At 41.2% G+C, this 27,610-nt stretch overlaps 1 protein-coding gene across 5 annotated transcripts in view; it reads right to left on the bottom strand.

The window, feature by feature from the left end:
- The window catches only part of PLEKHG1 (pleckstrin homology and RhoGEF domain containing G1), a 140,437-nt gene extending 116,042 nt beyond the window's left edge, over positions 1-24,395 (bottom strand). For 3 of the 5 annotated variants that reach the window (XM_087776768.1, XM_087776766.1, XM_087776770.1), the window contains exons 1-2: positions 24,002-24,395; positions 11,526-11,594 (exon numbers count right to left, since the gene is read on the bottom strand). The gene's annotated coding sequence lies outside the window, so the exon portion shown is untranslated. The remainder of the gene's footprint in view (positions 1-11,525; positions 11,595-24,001) is intronic. The other 2 variants (XM_087776773.1, XM_087776767.1) reach the window with 2 other exon arrangements.
- Positions 24,396-27,610: the final 3,215 nt, after the last annotated feature.

Here is a 27,610-nt window from a genome sequence, read left to right as displayed (position 1 = left end):
AGTCCTCTTATGGCTGTTCCAGACACAAGTCTGAAGTTTGGGCATCCCCATGACACTAGCAGGCTAACGCCAGCATGAAATGTAAAGCAGACCCTCAATGGAAGAGAGTGTTTTGTGGTTTGAGGGCTTTTGGGGGGGTGTGTGTTCTTTTTAAATGCAACTCCAGTACAGTTTAAGCAAAAGCCATTAAAGTTTGGGAAGAAGCTGCAATGAATCATAATTATTACAAAACGAAGGCCAAATTTTTCAAAACTGGTTAGTCATTTTAGCATCTACCCTAATTTGTGGAAAATAGGAACCCAGCATACTTAGCAAAAATAACTACAGTGTAGGCTGAAGCAACTACCAAACTTCAAAAATATCTGTTATTTTTGAAAGTTTTGAGAGTCTTACACCTAAATGTAAGAAAAGTTTCATCTATTTTAAAACATGTATCCATGTGGTGCTTCTGCCAAATCGTTCTTGTTCTTATTATTTGGCTTTATTTGCAAAATAGATATGGGGGGGGGGGGACCAAATATACAGAAACAAGGAATGAGGTCTGGATCTCATAAGCCCTGGAGGGATGAATTAACATAACTTTTACAGTGAGTCTAGAATTATTTTGTCTTTTTCCAAAGTTAGTTGTCAGTAAAATTTACACACAAACTCAACTATTTGATTAATTCATTTGTTATAAAAACTACTAGTTAAAACAGATTACCTGGAACTACCAGCTTCAAATCTCTGGAACTGAAGATTCAGCATATTTCTCTAAGGAAGTAAGGGAACTGCTGCATTTTTCAGAGAAGTAATTACAAAAACATGATTTTCCTTTTCCAATTCAAGCATGTATTAAAACTGAAATAGAAAATAAAGTCCATTTCGACCACATACATGCCTTTGTGGGATTTTACTGCAGTTTTGTTCTTTTTTCCACCCTGCAAGGACTCTATCAAAGATCTACTTTAACTGATGCAGCAGAGTGCTTATTTGGCAAGATCATAAGACGATACCAAGTGAAATAAAGGCTTTCAACTGAAATAAATGAAAAAAAAGATGTATTACGAAGAACACTAAAATGACCTACAGCTTCAGAACTGGAAAGAGATGGCACACAGGTTCCCCAGTGCCTGATTATCAGGCAGTGGTTTACATCCCACTTTTGCTCTGGGCTGCTTGCACCTGCCCCAGGAGGGCTGCGCTCCGCTTATTCCTAAGTGTGAGCCTGCTATTGTAGACTGCAGTGAAAACCCTACATCCAAACAGCATGAATTAAGCACTAACACTTTTATATAGAGTATGAAATACACTTGGGAAATCTTCCACCCTTTAATTCATCCTATCATATCAAAACACCCTGGACACTGGCATCTTCAATACACCTACCATCAACAGCATCTTTGGAAGTACAGGTTTGCAATCCTAGATCAACATATAAGAATCATCAAGGCAAAATGATTTGTTTACTTCTAGTGATAAAGATTAATGGCAGGAAGTACAATACTATAGAGGTATTAAAATATTTGTATTATGCCTATTTATAAATAAATGTATGTTTACACTATGCTTTCCACATACACAGAATGAAGTGTGCATTTTTCTATCAGGACTGCCAATTCGTTTTAAGGAAAACCCCCAGCTATTAATCTCATTTCCAGCAAGCACACAGCAGGCTTGTGTCACTCACCTTGAAGACCAACATCCAAGCAAGCAGGGAAGGAAATTGCTCATGCAGGGGAATTTCATGCCCCCTCATTTATACAGTTATTTATGCTGCAGAATTTACTCAAGTATCTATATCCTTACATCTGATAAGGGTACAGATAAGACAAAATATGATTTGACAACATCAAGAAACATACACTACTCTCAGGGTTGAAAGGCTATAAAATGGCTCTATGAGAATTACCGTTTCAGGCATTTAAACTACATTTTGGGTTGTAACCTAGGTACGTGGACTAGGTACGTTGAATGAGTAGCAACAGAGACAAAGAGTTGGGGACTCATCTGATTATCATACGTGCCCTGTTGCACCTTGGCAGATGAAGCACAACGGCACTCGTGTGGGGCTCCTCCAGTCCCCAGAGTGAAAAACATTTGGGTTTTTTGCCTCTCTTCTCTCCTGAGGGGTGGAGGAATCAAATCAAGCTGTTCTCAGGATGGGAGAATAAGTGGAAAACAGAAAATAACACTGAACGGTAAATCTGGTTGGTAGGGATTTTTTTTTTTTTCTGCTGAGCACTCCTACTCCAGTGGACGAGCAGTAATCTTCCACCCTTGGAAGACAGTCGTCACACACACACACACACACAAAAATCACCTGAATTTTATAGTTTCATCCAGCTTTTATTTCCTTGTTCTATGCATAATAACAATACAGATATTAAGGTTAGCGCAAGGGTGTTACCACAGGTGTCACTGAGTCTCTTGAAGTCTGCTGGACATCAACAACCCAGCAGATGGTCGTTACTACAAACTCCCCACCCTCCATCATCATTAATTCAGGAGCAAACTAATTTCAGTGGGCTAGCCCCAATTCATAAAGAACTCATTGTCCTGGCCAAATTAATAGCTTTAGATCCTGTGTTACCAGATGGGCTTCAGAGATACAATAACATTTCAAATTATAATGTGCTGTTTAAAGTCCACTTCAATGTCATTTCTCATAAATACTGGTGTATGAGGCAAACTTTAAAACTATGAACCTATTCCCAAAATAAACACAGAAAACTCTGTATTTTTGGTTTAGATTTGAGACAGATTTGGCACAGGCGTCCTCAATTATCCCTCAACCCACTTGATCAAAAGCTCTCTACTCTGAGACTAAAAGTGGCACATAGTCTTTTGAAAGGCTTCACTTCACCCTGAAGATTAATAAAACCTCAACACTGGCACGTCCACTAATGAAACAGGCACTTATGGTGCCTATTACATAAGCAACACAATTTAGACCAATAATAATGATAAATAGGACAAATCAAATCTGTAAGAATCTGGAGTAGGTCTTAACTTCATTGAAAAGTCATCAGTTAGGTTTTAATACATGTCAAACGGGGAACAAAAAGGAATAGAGGGAATCATTTGTCATTACTTGAGTCACATCATGTCTCACATTTGTCAGACTGCATTAAAACAATGGAAGAATCTTTTCCATAGGAACAATTTGCAAAAATGAACATCAGTACACTAGAAGCAAGTAGCAAGCTGTCTTTCCAACTTACAGAAAACTAAAAAGTAGAATTTTGAAAATATCCATGTTCTTTGTGAGGAAGGGGTAGAGATCATTGGAGGATTGTAATCTAAATAAAAATAATAATAAAAAAACCCACAGAGACAGAACTTTCTGGACAGACAGTATTCACTTCAGTTTTATATTATATTGTTATTTTTCCATGGAACCGAACCACATTTTCTTACAATCCTGTATCTCAAAAACTTCTCTTGCTGATAGTTTTGTTGCACATTGTCTGCATCAAATGTTCTGTTTTCAATAAATTGCTATTTTCCAACAAAATATTTTTGGCTGAAAAATTCCTAACTGGGCTTCACTTTTAAAATCATTTCTCAAGTGTAACATTTCATGAAGTCCAATGCCTTTCCTTGCTTAAAAGGCTACACTGTGTATTTTAAAAGATAGCCTCTCACTCTCATACTGGCACAAAACAAGCAACATTAGTGTTTAAACCTGTATGTATGGAGGGTAATTTTTCTTAAGTAATCTATTTCCACATGGAAGAAACTAATATAACAATTATGACTTTAAGGTCTTTCTATTCTACCTTGAAAACAGGATTAGAAGCTACATCTCCAATAATTTTTAACCTCCATTTGATCACAGAAGACTGAGATACCCAAATGCAAAATGTACAACTATCTTTACTAAGTAACTTCACACATCTAAATTATGTAGTAAACAAATATAATCCAGGCTGGATTTACCCTTGAAGTACAGTTTACAGCCACAGCTGAAGGAAAGAAGTTAGGGCTGAAATGTCTGTGGGGGTGACAAACACACTCTTGCGAGGTGACAAGGGAGCGAGGGAGAGGAATATTTTCTTTTAAAAAGGAAAACAAAGAAAGAAAGGAAAATCATAGTTATGTCTCCTATAAAATTCCATACTGGTATAATTTTTAATTACAAAAGAAACTCATGAATTGACAACAAAACAGCATCTGAGGTACTGCACTTACACAACTGAAGCCAAGTATGCAAAGTGGTTTTTTTTTTCATGTATTAAATATTTTTTTCAAATTCCTCCATCACGTAACTAATGAAAATATTTACTTTTACAAAGGGTCAAGTGGACAGAACATAATTCTCCCAGAAGGAAACCAGATGTTTAGTATCTTCAAAGCGATGTCTGTGCTGATAAAAGCAGTAGCTAATCTTTCTTTTAGAGGTTGACGTTCTTGCTGAAATATTTTTTTACTGAACAGCCATGTGTCATGCTTTAATGAATATCTGCCTCAACAGAACAAGTATTTTTACATTTTTAAGAAGATTTTGGTTTGTGTGTATAGTCATCAATACATCAATACTCAAAGAGCCATCTTTGAAAATTCTGTAAGACAATCTATAGTCCTGCTCTAAGTCACATATTGCATCTTTAGCTCAGGATGAAAGAAGTCACATCTGTTCCCAAAGCCAGGATTCCATAATAAAAACATGTTAGCAAACTTCTATATAGCAATTTGAATACATTAAGTCACACAAATATTCAAGTGTTTCTCATGAGTCATGCAGGAGGTGCAGAATAATACATCAATGCAGTGCTTAGACTTGCAAAAATCTCAAATCAACAATTTAATATCTTTCTTAAAACTTATGATAATGCATTAAGAGATCCATAAAATGGAATTTACAAAGACTTGAGCAAAGAGATTTCAACTGATTCTGTGGGTTTTTCCTGTATTACTTGGCTGGTGCCATGACTAATATTTAGCTACAACATAATGCTTGCCAACAGATGTAAGATAAGTCTGAAATCCTATGGGGATAGACTAAATGTTTAAAAGGCTTTGGAGGCATGAACAGGGTCTCTGTGTATCTCACTCAGAAAGCAAAGCAAAAGGATTATTTAGTTGCTTAAATTACCCTTAGACAAGCCTACCAAAAAAAAAAAAAAAAAAAAACAACACACACACAAACCCCAACCACCTTCACCATTAGAAAGAAAGGAAAAAAACCCACCCAATTCAAAATTGGTTTTATGGCACCTGTTTTTCCATTTTCTGAAGTTTGATCTGATCAGGGAAAAAGCAGCGATGACAGAAGTTTAACCTTATCTATGCTGGATAATTACACAGTTGATTACTCCACATTGTCTGCAAATTTAGAGTGCGAGCAGAAATCAGATCAAAGGAAGGGCCACAGTTTTGACATCCACTTTGCCACCACCGTAAGGGCATATGTATCACTGGGGCATTAATTGCAGCATGATTCATTTATAGCATCATGAATTTTGTATTCAGCCATGTTGATGCTCACCTACAGCACAGTATATTCTTGCTCACTTTTCCCATCTCTAGTGGCCATGTGCATCTGTTATTTGAAAAACCTGTTTAGCTTAAGGAAGGCTGTAAGCTTCCAGATAAACAGCATCTTATGGATACAAAGTTGTACATCTCAACACCTCCTTTGTTAAGCGATGGGGATCCTCTTAAGAGGGCAGGGACAGAGCAGCTCTTGGGATAGCAAGTGACAAGAAAGGGCTGAAAAAAAACCCCAATTTTATCCGACTCATATCAGAAACCCCCAAGAAAGAGGGCAGCACAACCCAGCGCACTAGCTTTAGTTAACCAGTTTCATGAAGCTCAATGTAAGTACTACCTTGGTTTAAGTACCAAAATATTTAGTCTGTGCAAAAGCAGAATACTGGCCCCTTGCTTACAAGAAATGCTGCAGTTAAACAGGATAAAAGCAAAAGGAAGGAACAAAGGACAACAAAGTAAATGGTAAGGATTCAGATTTACAGAGCTCTTTCAATTAAACGGTTTTTCAAGCACTTTGTGTGGCAAGAGAGAACAAAGGTTCCCTGCAGACACACTCAGGGTTTGCACAGAGAGCACCCCACTTTCACTCACTTCTTTATAACACAGGAGTCAGAACAACAACAACAAAAAAGGTGGAAAAATTGTGGCTGATGTGATGCAGAGGACAAGCTGTGATACACTCCACTACCATCCCATACCTACTTCATACAGCTGCTTTACCGGCCTCTCTCAACCACTGCTCCAGACATCTGTCTTCACCATCTTCAAGTCCCTTCTTCTCTCAGGCCAGACCCTTTCCCATACTTCAACATTCATCTGTCCCCAAAACTTCCCTCTCTGCAGTCTGTAAAACCAGGTAAAGGAGCTCCTCCTGGCTCCAACCCCAGCCCCTCTCCAGGAGGGCAGGGGCCCACCACAGAGCTCCCCAGCGAGTTCCTCAGCATTCCCGAGAGTTACGCTGCAACACATCAAGCAAGAGAGGCTCAAGCAGGAGACGGACAGCAGTATCACAGACTTAGAAACCGCATCCTAGAAATTGTAGTGAAAGCTGCATGAATGTTTCAGCTTTCGTGTCCTTGGCATGAGTACTATTTTGTTTCTCTGCTTCCCCAGAGGAAGCCATTTTCAGCATGATTTTGGAGTGTTACACGTACAGTGCAGTGACTATACTATGAAGACAGTACTCATTACCTACATTGTGCAATCAAAATGCAGTACATCCCTGAAGTCTTTGCAAGTTGTTGTTTTTTTTTTTTTGTAAAATACACTTATTTGGAAAACATAAACAAGTCATTCTGTTCCAGCGTGCAATTTGTTTTTCTGCTCTGGCTACACCTGTGATAAAGGAACAATACTGTCACATGTCACCCACACCCCCTCTATTAACTAGTCCTGAACAGGGGAGGGGGGGGAGGAAAAGTAGTCTTCAAGACATTTTCACTGCTGTACAGGATGCTCACCAGAAAACAACAGATGTGCTATAATCACTACTGCCCATTCATTTCCTTTCTGTCAGAAAGAAAGGAGCAGTCATCAATTAAGAGCCCCTATCTACTGGACACAAAAGGAAGTATACACTTTTCCTTGGTCATTTGACCATAACAATAGGAGATGGCAGCGGGAAAGGAGGGACCACTCTGAGCAAGCATCGGAGGAAGACAGGGGTGAGTGAGCTTGTCTTTCTGGATTTTTTTTTTTTTTAAATAAAGATGATAATATTTATTCAACATCTTAACATACGAATGTTTAGAAAATATATCACTTTGTCTATAGATTACACAAGTGTTGAAAAAAAATAAATCACTTTGTCTACAGATTATACAAAATCCTAATTATATTATTCCTGAATTTGTCCAGACAATTCATTTAATCTTTTTCACAGCAGAAAATCCCAAACATGTGAACTGACAAGAAAAGCAAGCTACATCTGGAAAAGATGTTTTATCAATTAACAAAGCCTTTTTTTAATGTTATCACGATTTTTGTAAAACCACTAGTCTAAAAGTACTAAGTGTTTAGACTTTCAATATGTCACTGGCATAAGTTATTTGGATTAATATTTTTAAGAAGTCGAGTCAGATCTGTGGATGCTTCTGTTAAAGATGACATTCACTGGTCAGCTCATCATTCTGAAGTAGAGTGACAGCTTTCATAAAATCGCCAACAACAAAAAACCCTAGCGATGCACTTTATATTATATCTATTTCAGTCTGACTACAATCAGCCACAAAGAGTTTGGGGGAAACTTAATAAAAAATTGCTTGCCTTAATTAAGGTATTAGGCCCTAATCTAGCATGCTAAATTAAACCCCAAATATTCCCATGGATACTAATGCAACTGCCCTAAGAATCTGGTAGGAACTTCCCGCAATAGGAAAGCTTTTACAGGCCTCCATGTCGCAACTGAACCCCTACTTTCGGCCTGTACCTCTGCTCCATCACACACCAAAAATAGAACCAACTTACAGAAAAGCTCACACGTGGGCACGCATCATTCCTCTCCACCCCCACACAGATTTGCAAGCCCTCATACCATTAAAGACATGGCCTAAACAAAGCATTCACTGATGCACAGATGCTCGAGGAATTTTTTTGTGTAGTGACTTTTAGCATAAACACACTGCATATTAAAACTCATCCTGAATTGTGAGAACAAAGTATATTGATCTGATATTTCCTTCTCTGCTACAACAGATGTCATGATTTTTAAGAGCTGCTGAAGCCCATTTTCATTCTTTCCAAAAATTAGCATATTCCAAACACCACCTTATTGAAACAGTTAAAAATCACAAAATATTGTTATACACGTCAAATGGATAATAGCAAAATATAAACAAATTTCATAAAATGTCTCCCCCACCACCCCCAAAAATTTTTCAGAATGAAAATATTCTTAAAATCTCCAGATTTAAGTCTGGCACGTGAGGCAAATTTGGCAAAATTATTGGTGGTTATTTGGTACAGAGTTAACATCCATCCCTCAAAGCTGTATCTGCCCAAATGATTAAGCTATTCTTTTTACAGAACACCACTCCTCATATTTTAGGTTTCTTCCTTTTTCCCATGAAATTAGTTCTTTAATAAATGTACTTCAGCTAGTCTTGAATGCCTTATCCTGTTAGTTGATACATTCCCACACACTCCAGTTTTGTTGATACAACAATTTTCTGAAGCACTTCACAGTGAATGCTTGTCTGCCATGGATCCCAGAGAATCTTAGGAAATCCTCTGCCTCTTAGGACACATGCACAAGCCATGTTATCTCAGCTTTCAGAAAAGAGGTTATTCGAGTCTGACGGTCTGGTTTAGTTTTTCTGTTCATCATGAAAACACATTAAAATCACCACAACTCAAAAACCAAGGCCAAGAAGCACATTTGAAATGAAATGGAAATCAGGGAGAAGGGGGGAGAGAGAATTGTCTAAAGTAATTCACTTTCTAAGGTCACTAGGCAAATACTTCACATGCATTTGGATATGCACAAATTTCAAGCTAAATAAATAAAATTATTTGCTGTGTGGAACCTAGGAATGTACAGCCCCTCCACATTTGTGGACAAAAAAAAAATATGCTAGTAATTAACTATCAGGAAATAACACAGGCAACTAGTGTACTGAATTTAGGTCACACCAATTATTTTTCTCTAATGTATGTTAAAACATGCAACCTGATTCAAATCTTGCTATTTTTAGAAAATACTGAAGAATTTCTGTTCTTTCCTCTCTCAGTCTCTGCAAAATGTTTTCCTACTTACAGAGACTTCTCCCTTGGATCCAAAGGAAAGTAAGATCTTGCTAATGTTTGTCAGATGTAAGCTTCAACTGAATGCTATGCAGTCCTGCTAGTGTCTACCTATTAAAGCTATGCAACCTCAAAGCATTGGATTTGACAAAGTTGCCATCCTCCTAAAATTTTATAAACATTTGAACACAATTATATCACCAATACATACTACAAAATTATATTACAAGCCCCACTATCAGTTGAGTAAAATAATAAATATTATTAATTAGTGGTCTAATACAGCATATTAGTATTCCCTCTGCAGGTTACAGAAGCCAGAGTGGCAATTAACATAATGTACTTTTTGTTTTTTTAAATTTTAAACTAATCCATGCTACACTAGTTGCAGCATTAGATACACCATATGGAAGGAGCAAAGTAGGTTGGTTATAAATCATTGAGTTTTTCCAAATACCAGTGTCTGTGCTGTTACCCACAAAGCCCATCACTGAATGTCTGCTTTCTTCAGAGAGAAGAAAAGACTCCTTTGGGTTGGCACCAGGACTGAGGAGGAAAGGAGGCAGAAAAGGACCTTGTCTAAAGCCATTTTCTTACTTAATATTTTCTGTGGAGTCTCCTGCTAGCCCTATCATGAAGACTTCTGGAATGTCAATTTGTTTCACATAATCAAATGAGTGAAATCAGTTATTACAATCAAGTTACATTTCCATGGCACCTAAATCTGCTTTTCCTAGGTCCCCCAAGACTTTCAGGTAGTAAGAGTACATAAACAAAATTAAACCCCTAGAAAAAAAAAAACTATGAAAGATTAATTTCTTCTCAAAATGATATACAGTAACATAGGAGATCTCAGGAGAACACAGAAGTCCCAGATCTCCACAGCCCCAGGGAGAGACCATTGCTTCTCCATGAAAGTGGCACTTATCATAGAATCACAGAATGATTTGGGTTGGAAGGCACCTTAAAGATCATCTAGTTCCAACCCCCCTGCCATTGGACTCCTTCCACTAGACCAGGTGGTTCTCAAAGCCTCATCCAACCTGGCCTTGAACACTGCCAGGGATGGGGCATCCACAGCTTCTCTGGGCAACCTGTTCCAGTGCCTCACCACCCTCATAGTGAAGAATTTCTTCCTTATAGCTAATCTCAATCTACCCTGTTTCAGTTTAAAGCCATTACCCCTTGTTCTATCACTACATGGCCTTGTAAAAAGTCCCTCTCCAGTTTTCTTGTAGGCCCCCTTCAGGTACTGGAAAGCTGCAATAAGGTCTCCCCAGAGCCTTCTCTTCTCCAGGCTAAACAACCCCAACTCTCTCAGCCTGTCTTCACAGGAGAGGGGCTCCAGCCCTCTGATCATCTTCATGGCCCTCCTCTGGGCTCTCTCCCTTCCTTCTGGAGAGGGCCCACACTTTCCCTAGTCTTTCTTTTATCACCAACGTACCTATACAAGCTTTTCTTGTTGCTCTTGATGTCCCTGGCCAGATTTAGTTCTATCAGGGCTTCAGCTTTCCTAACCTGATCCCTGGCTGCTCAGACAATTTCTCTGTATTCCTCCCAGGCTACCTGTCCTCGCTTCCACCCTCTGTAGGTTTCCTTTTTGTGTTTGAGTTTGTCTGGGAGCTACTTGCTCATTCATGCGTGCCTCCTGGTGTTTTTGCCTGACTTCCTCTGTGTTGGGAAGCATCACTCCTGAGCTTGGAAGAGGTGATCCTTGAATATTAACTAGCTTTCTTGAGCCTCTCTTCTCTCCAGGGCTTGATCCCATGGTACTCTATCAAGCAGATCCCTGAAGAGGCCAAAGTCTGCTCTCCTGAAATCCAAGGTAGTGAGCTTGCTGTGCACCCTCCTCAGTGCCCTAAGGATCTTGAACTCTGCCGTTTCATGGTCACCACAGCCAAGGCTGCCCTTGAGCTTCTACCTCCAAAAGGAAGGAATCAAGCAACCAAACTTCAGCTACAGATCTTCAGCTAAACTTCAGTTACAGAAACAGGTGCTAAAGCCAAAGACTTAACTTCCCCTAACTGCTTAGGTGCTCCAAAATTTTAATTTAGTTAGCATAAAACCCCACCAGTGTGCACATCGAGAAAACCCATGGTCTTGGCTAATCAACATTTCAGGCCTATACAGTACAGAGGCCTACTGGGGATTTGCATACTAAGCAGCGTCATGGTTAACATGAGGTATGTTCACTGAACGTCAACAATAATCACCTCAGCCAGAGGCACAACAAACATAATCCCTTATTTAAAAAAAAAAAAAAAAAAAAATTAAAAATAATTTTAAAAATTACCTGGTAGAGCACTTACCAAGGAAATCACCGTTAGATTAGGCAAAGTAGAGTCACTTTTCCTCTCCTCTGTTGAATCTCTGGCATTCTGCAGAAAGGGTAAAAATTATGGAATTAGAGGAAAGGGAGCACAACTCCGCAGCTCAGCGGGGGGCCGTGCTCACCCTGGTTTATGCCCTCTAAGCTGTGCTCGCTGTACTGCCTGCCCATTCTGCCTTAAAGAGTAGCTGAATAAAACATAGCACGGGCTGAATTCGGTTCGGGAAGGCTAAAGGGTCAGATTTTGAATAGGAATTAGACACTAATGTGATTCTGAAAATCCCATTAAGAGTCTTACCACCTCTGCAAGTGTCTACTTACATATCTTCAAAAATCTAGATCAGACAGTTTGTCTACGGCTGCATTGTAAATCTGTGGCACAGCAGGGAAGTACTGCTGGGTTCCCAAGCTCTAAAACCCAAAAGCTTCAGGCCATGCTCCTTCTGGAAATTGTTAGTGCTGATTTTAAACTTAATTATCTTTAATGCCTGGAAACCTCTATCCAAATGAACCCTCACTTTCCTGGTGAGCCACAGAAGGACACATCTCTAGCTGTTAAAGCAAATCAGAGCTGTGGGTCACTTTGAGATCTGCCTGGTACCTGCATCTAGATATTTTCAGGAGGTCAGCAAAGAATGATAAATATCCAAATGAAAATATTGTTTCTTCTACCACTTCACAAAAAGCAGCTATTTAGATATAATTGTGGTGCAGCTTTTTCTAGCAAAATTTATTAACCTATCTTGAAGCCTAAAAAATGCAGGATTCTTGATTTAACGAGGGAAAAAAACTAATTTCCTTTGCTAAATTTCCCAGTTTCAGAACATCAACTGGAACATCAACCAGGAACTGAAAAAGGATACCTTTTTTATTAGCTTCATTTCTCTAAGCCATTGCTTTACGTTTGCCTGTTCTAGAGGATCCCAAGATTAATTTACCTCTCCTTCTTAGCTATTTCTGTGCTATGGACTCAGCCAAAGGTGACAGTGAAGAATCCACAAAACCGAACATCAAATGTTCTTGCTCTGAACTTTCAAGAAGCTACTGAATTTAAGACTGGGGTTTTTTTTTTCTTTTTTTATATCACCATAAGGCCTGTTTATATACTTGGAGTGGAAACAGTGCACATTCAGCTGCAATTGATTTCCTGTATGGCAAAATACCTCAGACATTCAGCTGGCTGGGAACACTGCAGAGGCCTCTCACCATCACCAGTTTTTTGAGACCAGGAAGCTCTGCCCCATGCTTGTTCTTACGCCAGAATAAATAGAGTCCCTGCTGAGCATCCAAGTTAATTTGGTCAAGGGGAACCAAATCATAAACAGGCAAGATGTTATATTTCAAAAATCCATTTAAAAAATATTGGTCTACTTTCAACTTCAACAGTAATACAATCAATTCAGTCTTTCTGATGTGGCACATTCTTCATCCACAGATGTTTTTAAATACAAGAACTACTCCATCCGACAGATTTATTTTTTTTTAAATGAAATATCAATACATTTTCCCTCATCCAGTCAGTATATTAACAGCAATAAATCAACGCTACAAGGTAATTTCACAGATTAAAAGAGTATATTTTTTCACTTTCGGTATCACTGAGTGACCATTATAATAACAATTTTATTTACCGCATTTAGGTTTTTTTCTGTTCATAACTGAATACGTAGAACAGCCTCCACTAACATTTCTATGATTCTGAAGAAGGAAATACATGAGTAGTCTTACCAGGCTCCTGTGACTAGACTGTAACAGTTATAATATTCAAATGCCCAACCACCTGACTGTACCTCAGACTGTAAATTAAGTGAAACAAAAATACAAAGTGAGCTGTAATTACCATCCTACTTTCCTTTTAGTCCATGCAGGTTTCCTAGTCTCAAATCCTCTAGAGGCAAAGGACTCCATTTCAACTGCTAGAGAAAGTAATTTCTTTAAGAACCCTAGAAAGAGACAGACTGGCAACACAACCGCAACCACTTAAATATACATACATATGTGTGCATATATGTATATATACATACATGTGCATATATGTATATGTGTGTGTGTGTGTATATATATATATATATATATATATATATATATATATATATATATAAAATTGTGTGTGTGTGCGTATATAAATAAATGAAAATCAGGAAGCCAGACAATCCTGAAGAAGTCTAAACTTTTTATAGGGGAACTCTTGTTTGATAGAAGGTTCATCAATAACAGCTTCTTAGTTCCAGAGTAAAATTATTGGCCTAAAGCTGAGAGATATTCTCTAATTCCCAGAGCACCCAACAGCCTTTCAAAGCCTTTGGATCGATGACTTCAGACAGGGTCCTACAGTCGCATCCGAATCAACTAAAGCACAAGCTATTGGATACTACAGAGTGTTCTTCTATCAACCTTTAACTTTTTCAAGAAAGTTTTCTACAGATCTTGGTATTATCATACTATATAACAGAACAATCCGTAAGGAAAATTAATTTTTATCCTGTGATTTTTTTTACCAATTTAGCTGAATAGACAGTTTATTTCTCAAACATCAGTGTAAGAATATTGCATGCATTTGCACTAGAAACACTACCACAAAGAAAACACGTGCATGTCCATTTAAAGAAATTGATTAACCAATATACTGCCATTTGTCCTACAATTTCTATTTCATCTTAAAAAAAGTTTGCATGTTTTAAAATAGCCTTAGTTATTCTAGAAATATATCACAATTGTTAATAAAAAAGCTTTGCATTCTTAATCACTTTTAGAAAACATATAGAATTAAAGCATCAGGCAAGTAGCAGTTTAAGAAGCAAAAACCCCAAAGAAACCTACATTCAGATATTTAAGTTGACTTGAACCATAATGACTGACTGTCCTACGAAAAACATTCTGGCACCTGGAGATTTCACTGTAACATTAAATGAAAAGCCCAGAAACTTGAAAACTATCTTTCAAAACTCAGTAAAATCCAGATTCTCTTTCTGGGTATACTCTGCATGAGAGGCAACCAAAATAATTTTCAGTAAGAAAATTGTGCTTTACGTTATTCTCTTAGGAGACTTTGAGATCACCTTCACCTCAGTTTTCCTAAAAAGTGTGACACACAACCCTTCCATGCTAACGGTCCTGGACTGAGATGCTCAGTGAAAGGCTAACATCATTACTTTACTCCTATAAACTGGTTCCCTCAAACGATGGGTTTGAGTTTTGAAATCTCTGCTTTTTAAGAATTTCCCTACCCTGTTTCTGCTAGGGAAAAAGACCAAAATACCCAACCACATATAATTGTGTTCCACAAACTTACCAGTGGGAACCTGCTTAGATTACAAGTAGGGTATCAAGACATTCATTCCATTTATTGTCATCCCTGCTCTTACCTGGTCCCCAACCATACTAAATCACTTCTCACATCCAGACAACTTCATCCTTACAACTTGGATCATATTGTGTATTCAACATAGTAAAATGGCATCAATATATACTGTAGTATTTTATAACAAATACTCTTGCCAAACAATTCCACATAGTGATCCTCTAAGAAAAGCCGAGAATAAAATTCTTAATAGAAGTTCACATATTAGACAGCAAACCATTGTGCAGGTTTAATCACCAGTGATGAGGACTAAAGTTAAGAATTTATTTGACATGATTTTTACTGAATTATATGCCAGTACTTAAAGCCCAACTTTTTTGGCCAAGGAAAGCAGCTTCCCTATTACAGCACCCAGGGAAGGCCACATACTGTAGCACCTTCTCATCACATGACGTAACTGTGATGAACAGACAGAAGATGTGCTGTATCCCAAGGAAATGGATTTATTCCACATGCAATCAGCTGAGTGCTTTCCCAGATATATTAAGTTAATTTCATAGGCTAAGTACATGCAGCGCTCCTGGAGTTGCCTTCACTCTACTCATTCACAACAGTGAACACCACAAAGGCTGAGTTGCGTGAGAAGGTCATCAGCTAAGAGTGAATCTTTGCCAGAACTCCTCCAGACCATCCCTAGTAGGACCTCAAACTGTCCCCAGGAAAGAAGTCTGTGTTGGGCAAGCATGGGCATAGACAAGTAACTCTGACCCACGTACCAGAACTAATCACCTCCTGATATGACTCAACATTTACAACTAACAAATAAGAGAAACCAGCCCAGTACATTTTTCTGAAATTGTCAGAAGACGGGCATCACTGATCCTCTATTAAAAACAAAAAGGACTCTTCATGCAGCACAGGCACTGATTTAAAGAAGAGCAAAAGGAAAAAAAACAACCATATAGTGGGCAGACTCCTCATCACTACAAGACAGCAGCCACGAAGAGGCAGTCAGATGGCCCTGGCACCCATACCCCTCTGGAAGCTTAAACAGCTGCATAATGCACGCAGCCAGGGTGGGCAGATGAATCTGTCAGGTATGCATGGAAGCACTGTCCCCTAAAGACGAAAGAGACTAGAAAGCAACAGATCTTTAGTGACAAAGGCTGATGACCAGCTTTTCTTCTTAAGACAGCAAACCAGCTGGTTGTGGTTTTGTTTTTTCCAGAATTCTTCCTTGAAAAGTAGACACAGCTCCTATCCTACCCAAACAGCACACAGTGGCGTGTGGAAGAAATCCCTTCTCCTCTATACCCCACCTGTGCATATCATAGGTTCCACCACATCAAAGCTTCACCAATGAAGGGCAGAAGAAAAATGCCTATTCTGCTTTGCTTTGACCTTGTGGGAATCTGATTCAGTGCCTATGCTGCACTTTGGATGAACAAACTGCTTTGGAGGGGCCTGAGGAGTGCAAGAGTCAAATCCTTTGGGTGCATTTGACAAGAGGGGTGGTTTATTGGCAGGACCTCTGCTGCAGAGTTGCAGGAAGAACCTCTTCAATACGTTTGCTTTTGGATCTGCACCGTGCATGGGAGCAGCAGGATGGCTTAGCTGTGAGACTGAAGAACGCGAGGGACGTTGTTGGCATGTACAGCCATGGCCGAGGAAGCACGCCTGTGTTGTAACAGGTCACGCTACCGGAAGAGAGTGACGCTGCAGATAAAGTGGCAAAGTGCAAGCTGCAGCAATGGAGATCACCGGGCTGAGTCACCGTGCAGGAGATCAGCTCTAAACTCCTCAGCACGGCTTGTGCCTTGGCAAACCACTCTGTCCTTCACACAAGAAGAAAGATAGGGTTTTCTCAATGCTTTATTCTGCATTTCCCCACTGATAGACTTTATGAAAAAGAGGAAAGTGATTCCTGAAGGAAAGGTCTGCAGAAAGCCTGGTCCTGCAGGTAGATATTCAGAAGAGAAGTTAATGGCTTTCCCCTGGAAATCTGGGAAAAACTCAAAGTTAAATGAGTTCATGCTCAGGAGAAGGAGATACTTGAGACAATACCCTCCTACCACAAGACAGAAGAGACTTCACAGCATAACCAACCTGAAAAGGCAAGGATTGTAAAAGGCTACATCCAGTGAGGAGTATGGCAAGTGGGCCTCTCTGCCTGCAGGACAGAGACAGCAACCGCCTCAAGGCGGCAGGAGCACAAAATGACCAAGATAGACCAAATCAGAGATTTATGACTTCAGACTCACCTAACATGACAGAGACTGACAATTATCAGAGAAGACTGACAGAAAGGAGAGATTACAACCTTCATATGCTGGTAGTGTATGAGGGAACGCAAGCTGTCTCTCCAAATTCAGTAATGATTCATTGTTAAATACATCTTTGTCTACCATTCAAATAGGCCAAGACTGCTTATTCTTCAAAGAAATTACTGTTTCTGCAATGGGCTGAAGTCTACGATGACATCACTCAGACACTAAAGTATGACAGCTCTGTGAGCAACCACACAAGGTATGTTATCAGGATAATGAGAGGAAATTGGAAAGTAAACAGTGACATGCTTGAGTGTGAAGCATGCTAATCTCAGCAGCACCAAACCTGCTTGCAAGGTAAAATGATGTTTCTGCTGCTATTAACTTGGTTGCAGGTTGAACAGCAAGGGGAAAGCTTTGTGCATACTGAAGTGATAAAGAAGATTACAGACTTGCATAATAAGTAGTTCTTCATTTCACCCATCTATTTTCAAAATTCTTTACAAAGAAGGAACTATAATTTTTCCTTCATATCAGGTATCAAGGACACAAAGCACGATGTTACTTTAGACTGAAGTACCACAGATCAGTGGCAGCAGCAGAGAGCAAGTAGTTCTGCCACTGTATTTCTGAAATGCATTGGGACCTCAACTACGAACCTGGACTCACCAGAACAGACAACACAAACAAAACAAAAAAAAAAAAAAAAAAAGGGAAAAAAGAAAAACAGCAAGTTGATACTGGTATGTAGAAATCACAACAAAGCTGCAGCAGACACTGTATCTAATCTTAGGGGACATGCAGGGGGGTAAACTTTGGTAAATACTTTAACAAAGAAGAGTTTACAGGAGGTTAGGGAGGAGAACTTGCCTGTGTTTACAGATAACTCCACCTAACACAAGCAGAAGCATGGGAGAAAGCACAAGCACTAGAGCCTATGCACTAAATCTAGGAGATAGAGACTACTCATGTGGGCTGATTAAAGGCAGAAGCTGACCTGGAAGCCCACACCCAGATGACAATGCTGAAAGATGTCAACCATGACCGTGAAAGGAAGCTGGCTGTTACGCTGTCCTTGACAGTGCTCCTTAGGGCAATCCAAACAGCCTTCTCATTCCTGAGCTAGGTATCGAGGTTTTATCTACAACAGCTCTGAGTAGGCAACTGAGCAGGTGATTCAATCACTGTTCCCATGACACCATTTTTACCCCTGCTCAGTACTTCCAGGGAGAGCATGCATGCATCCTATCAGTCAAAAACATTAGCTGCACGATACTAATGCCTGGGGCGTGATCCTGAAATGTCTGAATGGATACGAATGTTCAAATATTTCGGTGTTAACATTCATTAAGTTAGGTTTTAAAACATCTGGGCAGGTCTCGCATGCAAGTTTCTACAGAACGCATGCTTACAGGAAGAGGCTTGGCACCACTTGCAGTCCGAAACTCAATGACAAAGCAGGCAAGCAAGACTTATAGGATTCAAAGGTAATTAGCACTGCTCCAATCACAAGTTTGCATGGGAAACAGCTGCCAGCCCAAGCTATACCTCTTCACTACACTTATAAAACACACATGCAACTTCCACTAGATAACCACCCATTGCCCCATAGAGGACCAGGAAGCAGGACTAGTGGAGCTCATGCCAAGGAAGGAAGGAAGAAAATAAGTCAAATGCATCAAATCTCTCTTCTAGATAAATTTTTAGACCAACACCTTGCTTTGTACTTTCACAGCAATGCTCTGCATCATAATTAGCAAGACCACAGGCAGTGATCACCTCCATAACTAGGTCCTTCAGAAGGTGCCCCAGTCAGCAGCTGACAGTGGTTTTAAGCAGCTTGTAACTTTGCTTGGACAGCTGCTTCTTTCAGGCCTCCTTGATAAGTATCAGCAGCTTTTCCCTCCATTTCCTTCCCCAGTCCACCCTGACTAGGCCCCTTTCTTTTCCTGCACTTGTAATCAAATTTGCAGTTAAACCTATTTTAGGCCAAGTTCATATAAACTCAACTTTTGGTGAATCAGACTAGACAGACCTATTTGATACAACAACCACAAATAAAAGAAATTATTTATATCCTTAAAGTGACTTGAGAAACTTTTAACACTAAGAGATAGTTTCTCTCTCAAACACACACTCCTTTGGAAACTGAATTAACACAAACAGGCTTTGCTGATACTTTAAGTCATTATTTAAACAGTTCACATTCATGTCTTGTATTCTTAACCACATATATAAAAGGCTCTCATACTTCCAGTCATAACTGTTGCCATTCCACTGGTGATGTACCTAAGACTGACTTTACCTCTTCACTCGCTCTGCTCCTGTTACCCCCTCAGCTCTGCGGTTCCACCCGCTCACTCTGATGTGTGATGTTTTTCTGAAGCCCAAAGTCATGCAGCCGTGATATCTCATGGGAATCTCAGCTGTTCTTTCAGAAAAGAAGTTTCTGTGCATTACAGTTACAACAAAAGAAATGGAAAATATGACTTTAATAGGCTTAAAAACCAAAAGGAACTGAAAAATATTACAAGATTAACGGTTAATAAACCAAACACACAAGTTTGGGAAGTCTGAGCCATGACTGGGGTGGGGAGAACACTGTCTGGGATTGGTGATGAAGCACAACTCTTTATGTGGTTTTGGTTAGTCTCCCAGGATGAGAGGCTTAATCAACTATTAAATGAGCAGCTATTAGAAATGCTTTGAAAAGCATCTTTAAAAAAGGGAGGGAAAAAACCCTATAGGTTCCATGTCCTCTGCATTCTCAGTTTACAAGAATAATGCTTTCTTCCACTTTTTTCCTCATTGCCAGTCCTACAAACTAAAATTCTTCCTGTGTAACCACAGTAATGCAGGTTCTCCAACCATTCAGCAACACCTCTGCAAGTCTTTCTGCCACTCCAGGCTTTGCTGAGGGCTGCAATAATTTTTTTTTTTTTTTTTTTTACCCCTCAACACTACAAAAGCAAAATGCTGTTTAGAGTAAGTAGTGGTAAGACACCTTCATTGTTGCCACAAGCAAAAATTCTAGCTCATTGTAAGAGGACCGCCATATATAATCACAAATACTCCAAACATCTCCAGTAGACATTACATTACTAACTTGCATTTCTTCATATGCCATTATTCTATCTTCTGTTGTATATTCTAGCTAAAGATCTGTGCACTACTCTTGGCCTCTAAGAAATTTATGGCAAAGTAACTTAAAGCCATAACTAATTTAACGTGCCAATAAAATGTGTTTCTCTAACACAGCAATCATCCTTCTCAACACATGACCAAATACAAAAGGGAATGCACATCAGATTAATTCCTTTGTACTAACTTCTAACTGCCACAGCTTTCCAATGTCTAATCTGAGAAATGCTTCTAATCAGAGTCCTGCAAATGGCTGCCCTTCACTATCAGATTGGATGTTTCAATTATTTCCTGACCCAGCGCATCTGACCCTATGGACTTGGGGTACATGACAGGGCCATGCTGACCGTCACCTTCAACCGCCACCCAGCAATATGGCGCCTCTCCCCTTCACAACCCCATGCTCCAAAGGCCAAGAATCGCAGCTCTGGCTTGGCTGGGGAAGAGACTTGGCACTGCGCAGAAACTGCTGGAATGGCAACCAAGCATCAGGGAAATAAACAAACAAATAAATAAAAATCAACATTTGAACGAATCTTTGGTATTCTTTACTAAGTGTGCTAAATATCTGTTAAAAGACTGTTATTTGGGACTTAAATAAGAGATAAAACCAAAAAACCTGTCCATTCTGAGTTCACATATTTTGTAGTATCCTTCCCTAGGAATTGTTTTGGTTTGGGGTTGATCTTTTTTAAACATAAAGGGCACACTTAAATTTTAGAGATGATACCTCTGTACAAAAACTTTTTTTTTTTAATAGCAGTATCTCAGGTTAATCTGTGGAAGTATTCTTCAAAATTACTAACAGCAGATTTTGTAATCGTGTTCTTGTTAGCCCTGTCTTTGGGTTGATCTCAAAAGTACTCATCAGAGCCTACAAGTTGTATGGGTGATGCTATCACAGAGCTTCAGCTATCCCTGTTACCAATAACCTTTTCAGTAAGGTAAAATGACAGAAGCCGCTATCACAATTACACTCCTGTTAGTGTTATACAGTTACAAAAAACAGATCAGCTGTGCACTGCAGAGTTTGCATTCAAAGATAATAAAGCGCTACTTCAAGTATGTGCCTTCATCAGTTGCTATAACCCTATCTAGTTAGCAGGGCTTAAAAAGCCTTTCCTGAATTGGAGCCAAAAAACCACAAGCATAGGAAAGGCAGAGGATGACAGGTATATGGCAACCCAAACAAATGCACATGAGGAAGCTTTCAAACACGCACACTGCTCCAAATGACTTAGCAAAAATACTAATACCAGTGCCACATGAAAAACTGCATCAGTGAAAGGTTCAACCGTACCAACCTATACAGATAACAGCAGCAAAAAGTACCACAAACGCAGGACTTGCCTAAATGACTTATTAAACAAGTGAGCAGATATTTTCACTTCCCTTCTAGTTTTAACCTTTTAGGTCACAACAAAGGTTTAAAATAAAATAACACAAAAAAAAAAAAAAAAAAAACAAAAAACACAACCCCATAAAAAAAAACACAAAACAAAAAAAACTACCAAAAACCAAGAAAACCCACACCAAAAAACCCACACCTCACAGGAAGGTACCAAGAGCTCAGTCAGTCAGCTCCAAACCTTTTCTACTGGGCACAGTTTATGCCAAGGCTTCACAATCAACAACCCCCTGCGGCCCAAAGTATGCCTTTGGACAGTTAACTTGTATTCTCACATCCTGCCCGAGGAAGAAGGAGAACACATTAGCAGATGTCCTGAAACCGTGAGAGCTGCCAACAAACTAAGCTCGCTTCTTGCAGATTTCCAAAGCTGTGCATTCTTAACATCTACCCTCACTTAAAAATCAAGTCAATACCGTCTTTGCAAGATGTTATCAAGTAAGACCATAAATTACAAACCAATTTGACTACACACCTCTTTTTTTTTTTTTTTTTCTCTTTTTCTGAAAATCATAAGTAAAACAACAAGAAAAATGACACATTAACACCTAGTGTTAGAATCGTAACATGCCTTTGCAGGGATGCACTCCGTGGTATGGCCACAGGTCGACGTTGTTTACCTAGGGCTCTCTAGGTCTGTGACAAAGAGCCAGCATTCCCATAAATGAACACATTTAAAACTGAACATTTTATCGAAGCGTTTTGCATCATTTCTAGTTCATCAGCTTAGAACACAGAGGAGAAGCAGAGAGTCAAACTTTAATAGCCAAGCATCTGCACGGACCTGAGAACAATACTAATATTCATTAAGAGGCTGATCTCAAACTGCCATCTCGTATTTTCAAGACAAGCACCCTATTAATACATTCTCTAACCTTAGCATAACTCTTTATGTTTTCATCTCAAAGCACCCACACACACATTGGTAAAGAGTTCCCAAAATTATGACAACTACACGCCACACACACCAAAAAAAAAAAAATTTTAAAAATAAATCTCAAGGAAGCTATATATTGTGCCTTGCCAACCACAGTGAATTACACAGCCAGGAGTTGCTACAGCCAGATTTAGCTTTGTACACGCTAACAGGATTCCTTTATAAATTTAGCTAGAGGCACGGGCAACAAACGCTTGTGGAAATTTGAACCGCAGCTCGCCGGCAGCAGAGATTGCTCCCTCCAAGAACGAAACAGTAGCAAAAGAAGCCTATTAGTAGGCTCTTATTACACAGCTTTCAAAACACCTATAAGTCATCAGGTTCTCTAGGCAGCATTATTAAATTGCTGAAGTACCAGCAAAGATTAAAAGAAAAAAGCAAGGCCACAGCTGGTTTTGAGTCTGCCAATTAATAATTAAAGGAGGAAAAAAGCCAACCCAAGAGAGACCGTATTGGAAGCCAGCTTCTGAATGTACAGCTGAGTTTGTTTCGGGTCCCTTGCTCTCCCACTTGGAGCGCGGTGGCTGGGGAAGAGAAGGCCACGGGCGCCCCAGGTCTGTCAGCGCGACCTGAAGGGTGAGCTCTGAAGGGCTTCTCGTTCAGCAAGGGGAGAGGGACTGGGACACGCAACCCGCAAAAGCAGGGAAAAGGCAGGGGCAGGAGATGGGGAAACACATCCCGGCTCCCACAGGACAGCAGGACACTGCCTGCCCCGACCGCCTCTCCCTCTTCTCCCCTCCCCAGAGTAAGTGTTCCTGCTACTTAACGATAAAGTCAATCGTATTTTTAGCCCTCTTTAGGCCACACTTACCACAATCCAATTAACGTTGCTTTAAAACATCAAAAATTGAGGGGCTTTTTGGAACAGAGTTTTCCAGAAGGCACAGGTTTGCTAAAGCATCTGCACAAAGCCTGAAACGCCGTGCAATTTTACCGTATGTTAAAAGAAACACCTCCTGCCTCCCCGAAAGGCTCGATGAACCCGTCGGACCTGGGCTAAGCCCGGCGTGCAGCAAGCACGGTGCAGCCCAGGCGTGCACAGGCTGCCCCTTCGCCCCGGCGGAGCGGCCGGACACAAAGCGCCCCGGCGGGCAAAGCGAAGGGCAGCCGGCCGCGGCCGGAGCCCCGGTGAACTCACGGTGCCCGCTGCCGCCGGCTGCCGGAGGCGGGGAGAGGAGCGGGGGGCGGCGGGGCTCGCACAAAGGCTGCCGACACAAAACGCCCGCTCCCCGCCAGACCCCCGGGGGCCGGGAGCTGGGGCCGCCCGGGTGGTTTCAGGGGGTTGCAGGGCACCGGGTGCCTCACTCACCGACCGACCGACCGACCGACCACCCCCCGCCCCCGGCCGGGAGCCGCCGCCGCCCCCTCCCCGGCGCCCCGCGCAAACAAAGCCCCCGCTCACCGGCGGCCTCTCGCCGTCCTCTGCCCTCGCACACCCGCTCTTCCTCCCGTTTAAAATCCAGGCGCAGGGGCGCAGGGGTTATCCGCCTCCCCGTAGCTCATTCAGCGGCACCGCCGGGTGTCCCCCCCCGCAGCCGCGCCCCGGCTGCCTCCGTGTGCTCGGGCTGCGGGCAACGACTTAATCCCCAAACTTCCTCCTCCTCCTCCTCCCGTCCAGGCAGGGGAGTCTGTGAAACTCCCCTCCTCCATGCAGCTCCCGCAGCCGAGCCGCTGCCTCAGCCCCTCCCCAGGGAGGCCCGGCCCGGCCCCGGGCTGCAGCTGACTCCGCTCCGCTCCCCTTCTCCTTCTCCTCCTCCTCCTCCCCTGGAGGCTGGGAAAGGGGGGAAAAGAGATTAAGCACTCGGACTTGTCTCTGGAGCCGAGCCAAAGAGAGCAGTCGGATTACAGCCCCGGGAAGAAGAAGGGAGGAAAAGAGAAAAAAGGAAAAAAAAAAAAAAAGGGGGAGAAAAAAAAGAAAACCAGCTACTGTTTTCACGCAGGGAGCAAGCGCTCGGCTGCCCGGCCCTCCCTCCGCTGCCGGGGCAGCTCCGTCCCCGCCTTGCCCGGCTCTCTGCAGGCTCCTCTCCGCTACCACGGGTTTTAAATTCGATGATTTAACGCACAACATTGGTATTAAATCGTGAGAGCTTCTGTAAATGAGTCCACATCATTGCCAAAATGCGAAGGGGGCAGGTCCACCCACAAGTACTGTCCGTGAAAAGCAAATTCAAAGGACTTCTAGAGACTACACCTGCCTCCTGGCAGTCTGCCCCACCATCTTCTTTGAAAAGGTGAGCTTAAAGTCACTTTTTAATATTTTTTTATGTGTGTGTTGTGTAAGACACACACGAAGAGACAAACTGCTTAAATAAAGCCTGAATTCTTCGTATGCATTCAGTGGTCCTTATTCTTCAGAGCCCTAACCAAGTCCTTGGTTTCCTGTAAAACCTTGTTCCATGATTCACATTTAGTAGAGCTCTGTTGCTTTTGCTCGATAACATATTTTCACCCTCTACCCATGCTAATATAGAGCACGTGGAACATGAGGAAATTTGGGAGGTTAGAATAGCTCCTAGTTTTAAGATGTCAAAACAAGTAATTACAGCAGTAATTCAGAAAAGCGGGAAGTTTCAGTTTTTGCCCTCATCTTACCTGTTCTCACTGACATCCTCTAAAAAAAAAAAAAGAAAAGGAAAAAAAAAAAAGCTCTGGCAGGGTCTGTTTCTGTATCGTTAATTCAAAAGCCCAGAGCTCTTTCCCAACATGCACGTTGAATATGCTTCAGACCAGTGCTGAATTTTAAAAAAGATTAACACATTTATGAATTAATTTTGGCCACATTTCAAACCAAAGGTTTGTATTTAATAAGTGGGACTATATTAGCTTCTCAACTAAAGAAAAAAAAAAACCCTCAAGTGTTTTAATGACAGCCATTCTTACGCATAACATGTATTCACATTGCAGAATTAGAGCATAGTTATCACCAAGGGGTAAGTCCCACTCCACCCCTCCTTCCTTGCGAACCATCGCTGTCCTATCAGGCAGGAAAGGCAGATCACGGACGGCCGGACTCCACGATTAATATTCTGGAATGGCACTTCACAAAGTTGCTCAACAAGGCAAATGGGGAAAGGACAAGTAATTTCAGATGTGACTGGTAGCTCCGATAAACCCAGCCCACTGGTCATGACCTCCTGCACTGAATGGCTGCTCCATACCTGAATTCAGCATCCGACTGTGCGCACATCTTTGCCTCAGCACACTACGCTCTGGCCTTGTGCTCGGGACAAAAATTCAGCCTTCGTTTGCACGCCAATTAAAAAAAAAAAAAAAGAGGCAGCAAAAACCTCTCTAATGAAGCTACTGGGAGAGAAGCATTTGTAACTCTTTCCCATTGGGGGAATCAGGGAATGATTTTCCTTTATGAACGGATCTTTCAAGGATGATAATAAAACAAACTACTGGCTCATGCATTTAACTCGGGCCAAATTAAAACAAATGAAAATGCACATACATCCCCAAATGGGAAATATAAGAACAAAAACCCCAAACCACAGAGTATTCCAAGTTCCTTTAAGAAACTGTACAGTCTCTGCAAATACATTTTAAAGGCCTTACATGATCTGTTCCATATGGAGGTTTTTTTCCTCAGTGCTGTGACTAACAGGGAAAATCTTCAAGAGAAGTCTCTTCCTCTCTCTTCATCCTTCTACCTCCCTTTCCCCAAAGGGCTGATCATGAGCCAGTCTGGTTTCTGTTTGCTTGTGCTAAAAATAGCGTTCCAGTGAACTGACCAAATATCTCCAGTTTTGTGCCCACTGACTGACGGAGTACAATCATTGTTGTAGAAAGAATGATAGAGGTTTAAAGGTCAAGCTTTATAACACTGTAATACATAACAGTGTATCTGAAGAACCACCCGGTTTTGGAGGAATTAGATACATGGACAAACCGTGGGAACTCTTACCTCTGAGGATGATCCAGGTGACTTGGTAAAAGGGCATGAGTGACAAGGAGACTGCAGGCAGGCGAACCTTTCGCCTGGGTATTGCCTGTGCACCAGAAGGCCTGTGGCACAGGTGAGAGCACCACGTGTTGTGGGGGTTCCCAAACAGCTTGCTCAGTCACCCTTGGCAGCCCTCCTGCGCGCGGGCAAGAGACGAGCCTCCACTCCCTCTGCCTCCGTCTTTTTCGGCACGCGTCTTTCTCCACTCGCTCTCACAGCGTCTCTCATACCCTCACGCAGTAGGACATCTGCCTTCCCCGCGCACATAAGGTGGGATCCAGCTCCATCCGCCAGGTCTTCACCTCCGTCCTTCCTGCTGCCCCTGCAGCCAGGAACTTGCACTGCTGATGGGTTGGTATCTTCCACACAGGTGGTCAGGACTTGCCCTCATGTACCACTTGAAAGTGGTTTGCTTACTACGGTTGGGGATCTGTAACCTAACATTATTTTTCCCTTTGGGATTTTCCTTTCTTCTAAGAAGCCTGCTTATATCGACTAGTCTACCAATGGGTTTGTACATATGATCTCAAACATCGCAGCATTTCCTTACATCACCAGAACTGAATTGCAGCAGTCATCGTGTTAATGTTTTTCTGATTTTGGCTGTGACTCAGCAAAACTGTAAGCAATGCTTTTAAATGTACAGAAGTCTGTGTCACTTCAGTTTTGCTGACTGATGATGAATTTCAGCATTCATTGAAGAGAAGCACAAGTTTATCTGTTCTGAGTTAGAATATGGGGGGGAAAAATCTGTCCCTACAATAGCAGAAAACTGCTACTTGTAAAGACACCCCCCCACACACATCCCAGATTTGATTGTTGCGGGGGGAGATCTGTAGAAGCAAGCAGCTGCATCCATGCCATGCACAAGGGTGTAAGGCAGGAAAAATGGATGTAATCTTAACCTGGGCACCCCCCTGTCAGCCTAAATAAAAAAAATTTTAAAAAATCTGCAATATGTTCCTTGCCTAGGATCCAAATTAATTATTCCACCCACGTTACAATTTAATTGGCAGGCACAGGTACACTCATTTGCTTTGCAAAGCAATATTATTAAGTGTGGGG

Source organism: Nipponia nippon, unplaced genomic scaffold (genome assembly GCF_047370975.1).
Source record: "Nipponia nippon isolate SJK-2023a ecotype South Korea unplaced genomic scaffold, ASM4737097v1 scaffold_4, whole genome shotgun sequence".
Classification (NCBI taxonomy): domain Eukaryota; kingdom Metazoa; phylum Chordata; class Aves; order Pelecaniformes; family Threskiornithidae; genus Nipponia; species Nipponia nippon.
This window is presented reverse-complemented; position numbering and strand designations above follow the sequence as displayed.